At 41.0% G+C, this 12,274-nt stretch overlaps 1 protein-coding gene across 2 annotated transcripts in view; it reads right to left on the bottom strand.

Moving 5' to 3' along the window:
* Nucleotides 1-11,781, bottom strand: part of LOC142097491 (proteinase-activated receptor 1-like) — a 310,042-nt gene extending 298,261 nt beyond the window's left edge. For both annotated transcript variants that reach the window (XM_075179488.1, XM_075179407.1), the window contains exon 1: nt 9,551-11,781. The gene's annotated coding sequence lies outside the window, so the exon portion shown is untranslated. The remainder of the gene's footprint in view (nt 1-9,550) is intronic.
* Nucleotides 11,782-12,274: the final 493 nt, after the last annotated feature.

The raw sequence follows: 12,274 nt of genomic DNA, 5'->3' as shown, positions 1-12,274 counted from the left end.
ACTTGGGCTTTTTGGATTTTACATGCCCGGTACTACGAGATTGGGCATCGGGCTTGGAAGACGACGTTGATGGCATTTCATCGTCTATGTCATGACTAGTGGCAGCAGCTTCAGCATTAGGAGGAAGTGGGTCTTGATCTTTCCCTACTTTATCCTCCAAATTTTTGGTCTCCATTATATGTAGCACAAGATACTGCAGAATGTGTGAACTTGGTAATATTGCAGTACCAATGGACTTATACTGCTGTATTGGTTTTGCAAATTTGGTTATAATTATTATATATTTTTTTTTTTTTTAAATTTTTTATTTTTTTTTACTTTTTTTTTTATTTTTTAAAAACTTGGGAATAGTGGGGAAATAACTATGCCCTTAGAAGCACAGAGCACAGGACACAGCACCACTGGACTGAACAGGACACGGCACAGGACCCAGCAGCACTACGGAACTCAGCAGGACAGAGCACAGGACACAGCACCACTGGACTGATACTGCAGAATGTGTGAACTTGGTAATATTGCAGTACCAATGGACTTATACTGCTGGATTGGTTTTGCAAATTTGGTTATAATTATTATATTTATTTATTTTTTTTTTACTTTTTTATTTTTTTTTACTTTTTTTTATTTTTTAAAAACTTGGGAATAATGGGGAAATAACTATGCCCTTAGAAGCACAGAGCACAGGACACAGCACCACTGGACTGAACAGGACACGGCACAGGACCCAGCAGCACTACGGAACTCAGCAGGACAGAGCACAGGACACAGCACCACTGGACTGATACTGCAGAATGTGTGAACTTGGTAATATTGCAGTACCAATGGACTTATACTGCTGGATTGGTTTTGCAAATTTGGTTATAATTATATATATTTTTTTTAATTTCTAATTTTTTATTTTTTTTTACTTTTTTTTTATTTTTTAAAAACTTGGGAATAATGGGGAAATAACTATGCCCTTAGAAGCACAGAGCACAGGACACAGCACCACTGGACTGAACAGGACACGGCACAGGACCCAGCAGCACTACGGAACTCAGCAGGACAGAGCACAGGACACAGCACCACTGGACTGATACTGCAGAATGTGTGAACTTGGTAATATTGCAGTACCAATGGACTTATACTGCTGGATTGGTTTTGCAAATTTGGTTATAATTATTATATTTATTTATTTTTTTTTTACTTTTTTATTTTTTTTTACTTTTTTTTATTTTTTAAAAACTTGGGAATAATGGGGAAATAACTATGCCCTTAGAAGCACAGAGCACAGGACACAGCACCACTGGACTGAACAGGACACGGCACAGGACCCAGCAGCACTACGGAACTCAGCAGGACAGAGCACAGGACACAGCACCACTGGACTGATACTGCAGAATGTGTGAACTTGGTAATATTGCAGTACCAATGGACTTATACTGCTGGATTGGTTTTGCACATTTGGTTATAATTATATATATTTTTTTTAATTTCTAATTTTTTATTTTTTTTTACTTTTTTTTTATTTTTTAAAAACTTGGGAATAATGGGGAAATAACTATGCCCTTAGAAGCACAGAGCACAGGACACAGCACCACTGGACTGAACAGGACACAGCACAGGACCCAGCAGCACCACTGACCTCAGAAGGACAGAGCACAGCACACAGCACCACTGGACTGATACTGCAGAACACAGCACAGCACAGCACAGCACAGCACAGCACAGCACAGCACTGCACAGCACTAAACAGCACAGAACTAAACAGCACAGAACTAAACAGCACAGAACTAAACAGCACAGAACTAAACAGCACAGAACTAAACAGCACAGAACTAAACAGCACAGAGGACCACCTAACACACCCTCCCTCTACCCTGATCAATGCCCGAGTGAAGATGGCGGCGACTAGCGGGGAATTTATAGGATCCGAGTATCGCGAGATCCGACAACGGGATTATGAGTCAGAGCCTCAGTTTCACTTTTGAATTTGGCGCCAATACCCGGATCTGTCTCGGATCCGACTCGGATCCGCAACGTTCGGGTGGGCTCGGATTTCATAAATCCGAGTGCGCTCATCCCTAATTTAGTGTGGTCAAAAGACTGAGTAAGGCAACACTGTGTAAAGAAAAGTGCAAGTTTTATAACGAGTGCATCTGAGAACAGAATAAGAGGACAGTGTGCACATGTCAGGCGCTACCACACGTCCTTTTACAAGTCTGTTGTCTTACAGGTCATGAGAATGTAGAAGCTCTGGGGCCCACAGAAGATGTCCGGCCAAGTTTAACCAGCTCCAACCCATGCAAGAATAATTTCCCAGGATTCCTGGATGCCAAGAATCAGAATCTGCAACTGGAGAAACGCTGGATCCTGATCAAATTACTGACAATAATCTCATGACAAATGATAAAACTAATTTATTTTGTTGTGGAGATTGATAAAGATATCCATATAGACCTCTCCCACATACTAAACGCAGCATGCATGTTATCTGCACTGCAATACATGTTGTCAATAACACACAAGAAATAGTTGTGTGTTTCTAGATGTACATGCATGTGTACTGTATAAAGACACACATAAATAAACTCTGTATCTAACATAACATGTGAAAGACTGAGCAGAACAAACAACAAGCAGCACAAATATCACCATGAATGTAGAGTGTAAATACATTGTCTGCGCAGAGCGCAGGCTGTCGCCGTGTCTGCACAGCCTTTCCACCGCTTATCTATCCTAACATGTATGCAGCCTGTCACTGTGTCCATCACACGTTGTTCTGTTCAGCTGAACAACACTTCCTGCTGGAAGATCTTCACTCCCTCAGGCCAGCAACGAATGGGTTAACCGGGCTCCAGGAGGTAGTGAGAATTGTCAGGAATGACTAAATTAACAGCTAGGGCAGCAGCGTATTCAGAGCAGGAGATCTGAGCACAAACGAAGTGTATAGTGTATAGCGCATTAGGAGAAGTTACTGCAGCGCATAAATTATACTCTTGAGACAGAGTCTGGTCATAAGCATACTTGCCAACTCTCCCGGAATGTCCGGGAGACTTCCGCATTACGCGTGAGTGTCACAGACTCCCGGAAGAGTAGGCAAAACTCCTGAAATTTGGCAAAATTCACGACAGTGAATGGAGGGGGCGGGGCTTAATCATGCCATTAAGCTCCGCCCCCTCAATTCAATGTCGTGAATTTCGGCTTTTTATGGTGGGGTTGGGGCCATGTTGACGCGAAATGTCACCACGCCCTCCTCCTACCCCATGGGGGGCATGTATGGATGTATGGTCATAAGTCACAGGTGCCGGCATGATTATCAGTATTAGTATTTAAAACAAATATGAGGACGGAGCTGGTGTCTGACCTGCAGTCAGCCTTTGCTGAAACACTGTTATCTTATGGAGCAGTGTGGAAATTAACATCTTGGCTTCTGAATCTTACAAAGTTCTTTGTGCATTTACCCACTGACACCCAGAGCGGCTGTCACTTGTAGCTGATGGTTATGACAGAAGAAGAGCAGAGATCTGAAGGTAATTAGGTACAGTGTGTACACCTGAATCGGCTGCTGGTCGGGACTTCAGTCGTTTATACAATCGTTAGAGACAACAAATTGGTCTAAAGTTTTTGTAGTGTGTACCCAGCTGTAGTCTCTGCTGTACAGTCCACAACGCCAGGTGCTGTCTCCCGGGACCTCTTCACCCCCCAGGACAGACGACAGCCCTGAAAATCAGCACATGCAAAATTATACTGAGCTCACAACCACTGACACAAGGAACAATGTCCTTCCTGCAGCTCTGCAAATATATTGTGTGTTTAATGTTTAGATAAGCTCTAAATTTATATTTGTCTGGTACGAGGCCACTTACTGCACTTTATGTGAATTGAATAAAAGTAATTATAATTTACTACTGGGCGCCCCTTATTAATCACACACCCTTTTCTATTATTGCAAAACCATTTATCCTGCACATATTCATTTATTTGTATAACCCAGCAGTATATACTGTATATGTTTCCTGATAAAATGTCCGGAGATTAGAGGGGAAGCAGTTCCTAGGCGGGTGCCAGGGGTAACTACAACCCGCAGTACCGGTGATAGTCCAGAGATTAGAAGGAAACAGTTTCTAGGCGCAGAGATGCTGCAGGGGCTGCATCTCCGTATACAAGGTTAGGATGAGCAAAGGAGCTGGAGGTCACGCCGGAGCCATGTCTGGCAGCACGATTTTACCGGGGTCCGGAAGATAGCTGACTGAAACTGGTGAGTAGATAATAGAATAGTCAATGGAGACGCACGGGGAATCCAAACAGGAGAAGAGTCAAAGCAGAGCAGAGTCGGTACACAGGGAAATCCAATGAAGAGTAGACAGAAAGGGAAACGGTCTGGTACACGGGGATACAACAAGCCGGCAGGAAACAACAGGAACAGGTAACAGGGAAAACACAAGGGAGCAGAACACTAAGGTAAACATATTACCGGCAATCCTGCAGAGGACTAGCCGGCTATTTAAGGAGAGCAGAACCAATAGGCTGCAGGTGATAATGAGGAGCCAGGTGAGTGAGCTCAGAGAAACAGGCTGGCCAGGTGAGGCATAGAAATGGCAGCCTGAATGAGGGCAGATTCTGACAGAGAACAGACCTAACTGACCCTATCTAAGACCTATCTAATCTATCTACCTATCTGATCTACCTAAACTAATCTATCTAAGAACTAAACTAACTATCTAAACACCTATCTAATACCTACCAAACTACCTACCTACCTATCCCTAACTAACTATCTATCTACCTATCTCTAAATAACTATCTATCTACCTATTTATCTAGTTACTCTGACAGAGGGCCATAACACTTGGCTGGATCCTGGAATGTTGGGTTCCTTGTTTGGAAAATAGATAGTTACTATGCACCTCCTGGAAAGTCGAGCATTATCCAAACACTACTTCACCTTAACCCCAACCAGTCCGACATTAAACATTAAATCATTAGCTTTTTTTGCACAATAAACAGACCTCCTTGCACCTAATCAACCCCACAATTTATTTAATAACATTCACAATTAATGAACATTGCTGTTTTTCCCCATATAACCCCAACATTAAATTATATAGCACCTGCATTTAATAATTAGATCTCCTTCCCCCTAACCAGCCCTACATTAGTGTTTACATTTAATAAATAAGCTTTCTTACCGCAATCCAGCCCCATTAAATTTAAAGCATTCACGTTTAATAAACCAACCAATTTCGCTCCTCACCAGCCCTGGCATTAATAGCATCCCCATTTAATACAAAGGACTATATACCCCACCAGCCCACAATCAAATTAATGGCATACAAATTTCCACCACATATAACAGGCATTATTATAACTGATAAACACATCACTGCCTTTTTTGAATATAGTATATATTTATAATTTATAATTAATTATTTATTATGGCCCCTTCTTTCTCCTCAAGGTTTTTTTTTACAGCCTCCTCTTCCCCCTGTTGTTTACAGCCTCCTCTTCCCCCCTTGTTCTTAACAGCCTACCCCCTCCCCGTTCTTAACAGCCCCCTCTCTCCCTCTGGTTCTATTCACTGCCCCCTCTTCCCCCCCCACCCCCCTGTTCTTTACAGCCACCTCTTCACCCACTTCTTAACAGCCCCTTCTCTCAAGTCTGTTTTTTTTTACATCCCACTCTTCCCCCCTTGTTCTTTACAGCCTCCATTTCCCTCCTGTTCTTTACAGTGCCTCTCCCCCTGTTCTTTACAGCCCCCTCTCTCCCTACCATCATTTTTTTTCAGCCTCTCCCCTCACCCAGTTCTTTGCAGCCCCCTCTCTATTTTTTTTAACAGACCCCTTTTCCCTTCTGTTCTTTACAGCCCCTTCTCTCCCTACCATTGTTTTTTTTTAACAGCGACCTCTTCCCCCTGTTCTTTAAAGCCCCCTCTCTGCCCTTCTGTGTTTTTTTTACAACCCCCTCTCTCCCTGTTTTTTTAGACTGCTCTTTTCCCCCGTTCTTTACAGCCCTCTCTATCCCTACCAGTTTTTTGCAGCACCCTCTCCCATCCCCGCTATTTAAAGCCCCCTCTCCCATCCACGTTCTTTACAGCCCCCCTTTCCAATTCTGCTTTTTTTTACAACTGTCTAACAGCAATATACTTTAGGGCACCTCAGCTTCTCTTGCCTCTCTCCCCTCTATTTATTTTTACAGCCCCCTCTCTTCCCTCTGGCCAGTGTGACAGGCCAGGGTGGAACCATCCACAGCAACCCTGATCTGAAGGCAAGAGGTCAGGTATAACAGCCCAGGTGTACCAGCAAGGGGGTACCCTAGCAGCGAGAGTTACCCGGATGAAGCGGTTCTAGGTGTAGGAGCCTGATGGTGGCAGCAGGCCTCTATTGCGACAATAGGGGCGGATTTGGGATAAGGAAAGGGAACAGTGGCAAAGTAAGCCCAGCCATTTACCAGCGACAACAGACAGGGTGGCATACAAGGTCCATCCTGTCACAGTTGTGTTTTAGAACTAAAAATCATCTGCAGTTTCATAGACCCCTTATAACAAATATGTTAGCCCCATCTATATACATTTTAATACTAAAAGAGGACAAACTGGACCCCACAACCGGGACACAACCAAACTATGGATCACTATATAGACCAGTGGTAGTCACGTTAATGGCTCTCATTATGATGAATGCCACTTTAAATCCCGAAATATCACTGTAGGTCTGATAAGTGACGTAAATAGACAGTGCCATGATTTCCATCAATCGGTATATAACAGAAGGATGTCGGGCATGTCATCTATATGGTAAGTCTGCATAATGAGAGCCGTTAAGTCGCACCCAACCCATATAGACTGTTTCAGAAAAAAAGTTAAATCTGAGATTTTGGACAAACGCCACAAAGTGATACAATCTCAATGTGGAGGAGAGGAGGCTATAAAATCATTAACATCTAACAATAATATCATCATTAAACCAGCAGAAAAGGAGGAGCTGTAGTAATTATGAACACATCAGATTACATTCAGGAAGCACACAGACAGCTCTCAGATAACAAATACTGCACTCTGATTATGGGAGACCCCACCAAACAATACACAGAAGAACTTATAAAGATCATAAATGGTTTCAACAATGTATCATCCTCTCTACTGCACCTTATACCGGACAATCTCAAAATGGGTACCTTCTACACATTACCCAAAATACATAAAGAAGGTAATCCAGGGAGACCAATAATTTCTGGTATTGGGACCTTAACGGAAAATATTTCTGTCTGGATAGAGAATGGCTAAAACCCTTGGTGAGACGAACACCCAGCTATATCCAGGACATTCTGTGCAAACTTTCAACCCTGGGTCCACTACCAGAAGGCTCAATACTGGCAACTATAGATGTGGAGTCTCTGTACTCTAACATTTCCACAAGGATGGCATAGCCGCATGCCAAACACTATCTTCAAAGAAACAGTCTAGCCACGGAGCTCACCCTGCAGCTGATCAGGTTCGTACTCAATCAAAATTACTTTTCTTTGGGGAAAGACATAAACCTGCAATGTATGGGAAGTGCCATGGGTAGTAAGATGTCACCTCAGTTTGCTAATCTTTTCATGGCTAAACTAGAGGAGGAATTCTTATCAGCTTGCACAATGAAACCTCTAGCATACTTCCGTTATATTGATGATTTGCTACTAATCTGGACGGACTCTGAACATGAGCTGCTGACTTTCCATAAAAACTTCAACAAGTTTCACCCAACAATCAGACTCACTCTTAACTACTCACGATCTCAGATACATTTCCTGAATATGACTCTATACAATAAAAACAATACTATACAAACATCAGTCTATCATAAACCTACAGGCCGCCCAACATATCTGAGATGGAACAGCTTTCACCCAGGACACATAAAGATGTCCATCATTTACAGCCAAGATCTGAGATACATTCGGATTTGTTCAGACCGTGAAGACAGAAAACAAGACCTGGTATCACTGAGGAATACATTCCTACAACAAGGATACATCCAATAGTTATAGATCCACAGAGCCACAAGGATCCCAAGGAGTAGCCTCCTGGATTACAAACAGAAGGAGGTTAACAGCAGGGTGCCCCTAGTGGTCACTTACAATCCCCAGGTGAACATCTTGGGGAAAATTGCTGCTGTCCTTCTACCCATATTTCAGAAAGACAATAGACTGAAGGAAATATTGCCAGATTTACCTCTCCTTCCATACAAACAGCCTCCCAGCTTAAGAAATCTCCTCGTTAGAAGTGCCCTCCCATCACCATCAGAGATTGGCAACTTCCCGTGCAAAAACAAAAAATGCAAAACCTGCACCCATGTCCTACCAACAAACACAGTCCACATACCCAACACACAACAGGAATATATCATCACTGACACATTCTCATGTACATCCTCCAATGTGGTGTACATGATACAATGTACAAGGTGCCCTGAGGGAATTTACATTGGAGAGACCAAGCAGAAACTACAATCCAGGATGAATCTACACAGACACACAATAAAGACGACTCTGGACACCCCCGTGGGTAAACACTTCTCTGGACCAGGACACAGTATGACATGTTTAAAAGTCCTAATACTGAAAGTTCTTTTTAAAAATGACAGGTAGAGAAAAATATGGGAATTCAAGCTGATGAGAACATTCCAGTCATTTACTTAAGGACTCAACCTAACACCTGGATTTATGACCCACTACATGGACACACTTCACACCCCACAGCAGAGTGCAGATCTCTGAACTCATAGGACTTTCACTCTTCCATCCGTAACGAAAACCTCCGTTTTATTACTTTAGCTTATCTTAATGATATATCACCCCCCCTGTACAAATTTCTTGATGTAACAGCTCTTAAATGTTGTGCCTTTTTCTCAGTCATTCATTTGTAAACTTGCCTGATGAAGGGGCCTCTGTGCTCTGAAAGCAGCAAATATAATAATTTTTTGGGTTAACCAATAAAGGTATCACTCCTATAATACTTTTGTCTTTTTTGACACAAAAGTATTTAACAACACATAGACATTACTAAATGGTGAAACCCCATACGTGACTGCTACCTCGGAACATCCGGGAGACTACTGAACTTCACGGAGTTCTCCCGGACTCTGCATCTAACAGCTACAAAATGCTACAAAATTTTTGGGCAAGTATGGGAAACACCTTTTAAACTATTCCTGTAGTTACAATATAACTCACAAAATGAACATTCATATATTGTCATTCTCTGTTAGTGTAATAGTAGACATTTATACTATAGAAAAATAATCTCTTTTCACTCCCTCAATTACTAATCAGGATTGCAGCGTCCTCAATAACACTTAACCGAAAATAAAAATAATAAGGGGCATAAAGTATATAACTAAATTTGCACCATGCTAAACTCCCATAAAGTACAGTAAGTGGCCCTGTGCCAGACATGTATAAGATAGGATCTAATCTCATCTTATATAAATATTTCTAATCTGCTTTTTCACCTTCAACACAGATATTGCAGCATCATTCCAACAGTAATAACCATATAATGCACGAACATAGGTTTATGAACACTCACATATCTGGGTAAGATCAAGGTTCTCGTGTGAATAGATGAAGTCTGAGTGTCCAATCTGATACACAGGAGCACTGGGGTAGGAGACCTTAGCCAAGAATCCAGCACAGGCAATTACCGTCTGTAGGCACCATACGCATTTCGTCCTGTGGACTCCTTCAGGGGTTATGGGTGTAGTCCTCAGAGGGAATAGTGTATTATAGTAGGCTGTGTAGTTCTCAGAGAGAATATTATATAGCTGTAGGTTATGTAGTCAGAATGAATAGTATATGATAGTAGGCTGTGTAGTCCTTAGCATGAATAGTATATAATAGTAGGGTGTGTAGTCCTCAGCATGAATAGTATATAATAGTAGGCTGTGTAGTCCTCAGAGGGAATAGTATATAATAGTAGGGTGTGTAGTCCTCAGTAGGAATAGTATATAATAGTAGGGTGTGTAGTCCTCAGCATGAACAGTATATAATAGTAGAGTGTGTTGTCCTCAGAATAAATAGTATATAATAAAGGGGTGTGTAGTTCTCAGTATGAATAGTATATAATAGTAGGGTGTGTAGTCCTCAGCATGAACAGTATATAATAGTAGAGTGTGTTGTCCTCAGAATAAATAGTATATAATAAAGGGGTGTGTAGTTCTCAGTATGAATAGTATATAATAGTAGGGTGTGTAGTCCTCAGCATGAACAGTATATAAAAGTAGGTTGTGTAGTCCTCAGAGGGAATAAAATATAATAGTAGGGTGTGCAGTCCTCAGCATGAATATTATGTAATAGTAGGCGGTGTAGTCCTCAGAATGAATAGTATATAATTGCAGGCTGTGTAGTCCTCAGTATGAATAGTATATAATAGTAGGGTGTGTAGTCCTCAGCATGAACAGTATATAAAACTAGGGTGTGTAGTCCTCAGTATGAATAGTATATAATAGTAGGCTGTGTAGTCCTCAGAGGGAATAGTATATAATAGTAGGCTGTGTAGTCCTCAGCATGAATAGTATATGATAGTAGGGTGTGCAGTCCTCAGCATGAATATTATATAATAGTAGGCGGTGTAGTCCTCAGAATGAATAGTATATAATTGCAGGCTGTGTAGTCCTCAGTATGAATAGTATATAATAGTAGGGTGTGTAGTCCTCAGCATGAATAGTATATAATAGTAGGCTGTGTAGTCCTCAGCATGAATAGTATATAATAGTAGGCTGTGTAGTCCTCAGAGGGAATAGTATATAATAGTAGGCTGTGTAGTCCTCAGAATGAATAGTATATAATAGTAGGGTGTGTAGTCCTCAGCATGAATAGTATATGATAGTAGGGTGTGCAGTCCTCAGCATGAATATTATATAATAGTAGGCGGTGTAGTCCTCAGAATGAATAGTATATAATTGCAGGCTGTGTAGTCCTCAGTATGAATAGTATATAATAGTAGGGTGTGTAGTCCTCAGCATGAACAGTATATAAAAGTACGGTGTGTAGTCCTCAGAGGGAATAAAATATAATAGCAGGGTGTGCAGTCCTCAGCATGAACAGTATATAAAAGTAGGGTGTGTAGTCCTCAGAGGGAATAAAATATAATAGTAGGGTGTGCAGTCCTCAGCATGAATATTATATAATAGTAGGGTGTGTAGTCCTCAGCATGAACAGTATATAAAAGTAGGGTGTGTAGTCCTCAGAGGGAATAAAATATAATAGTAGGGTGTGCAGTCCTCAGCATGAATATTATATAATAGTAGGCGGTGTAGTCCTCAGTATGAATAGTATATAATAGTAGAGTGTGTTGTCCTCAGAATGAATAGTATATAATAGTAGGGTGTGTAGTCCTCAGTATGAATAGTATATAATAGTAGGCTGTGTAGTCCTCAGAGGGTATAGTATATAATAGTAGGCTGTGTAGTCCTCAGAGGGAATATTATATAATAGTAGGCTGTGTAGTCCTCAGCATGAATATTATATAATAGTAGGCTGTGTAGTCCTCAGAGGGAACAGTATATAATAGCAGGGTGTGTAGTCCTCAGCATGAATATTATATAATAGTAGGGTGTGTAATCCTCAGAGGGAATAGTATATAATTGCAGGCTGTGTAGTCCTCAGTATAATTAGTATATAATTGCAGGCTGTGTTGTCCTCAGAATGAATAGTATATAATTGCAGGCTGTGTAGTCCTCAGAGGGAATAGTATATAATAGTAGGCGGTGTAGTCCTCAGCATGAATATTATATAATAGTAGGGTGTGTAATCCTCAGAGGGAATAGTATATAATTGCAGGCTGTGTGGTTCTCAGACTGTGTTGTGGTTGAATGATTCCTAATATAGTCATCATCATCATTCCTCCAGGGGTCTCATGGGTATAGTTAACATGAAGAGCTAGAAAATGATATGTGACCCTATAGGCATATCTTACATAGTTTCTAAAACTTCTTAAACTCAAAATAAAATTATCATTAGTAATATTTACATACATTATAAAAAATACAGTAAAATTGTTATAAATAGCAACATAAACTTATCTGAGTGAGTCACAGTTAAAAAGAGACAGAAGCCAAGTGCACAAAACGAAAGCACATTTATCCATCTATTGCAAATGCTCCATTGTGCACATGATCAGTAAAATAATCGCAGCCATGAATTTGGGGATATTTATATATATATAAGCGGCCATGTTAGAGAGCAGGTCGTAATTATGGCCCCATAATCCAAAGGGGATCCCTTAATATTTATATTAAGTGTATACATGTGT

Source organism: Mixophyes fleayi, chromosome 1, assembly GCF_038048845.1.
Source record: "Mixophyes fleayi isolate aMixFle1 chromosome 1, aMixFle1.hap1, whole genome shotgun sequence".
Classification (NCBI taxonomy): Eukaryota; Metazoa; Chordata; class Amphibia; order Anura; family Limnodynastidae; genus Mixophyes; species Mixophyes fleayi.
The sequence above is the reverse complement of the archived record's forward strand: the minus strand, read 5'-3'. Positions and strand labels throughout refer to the sequence as shown.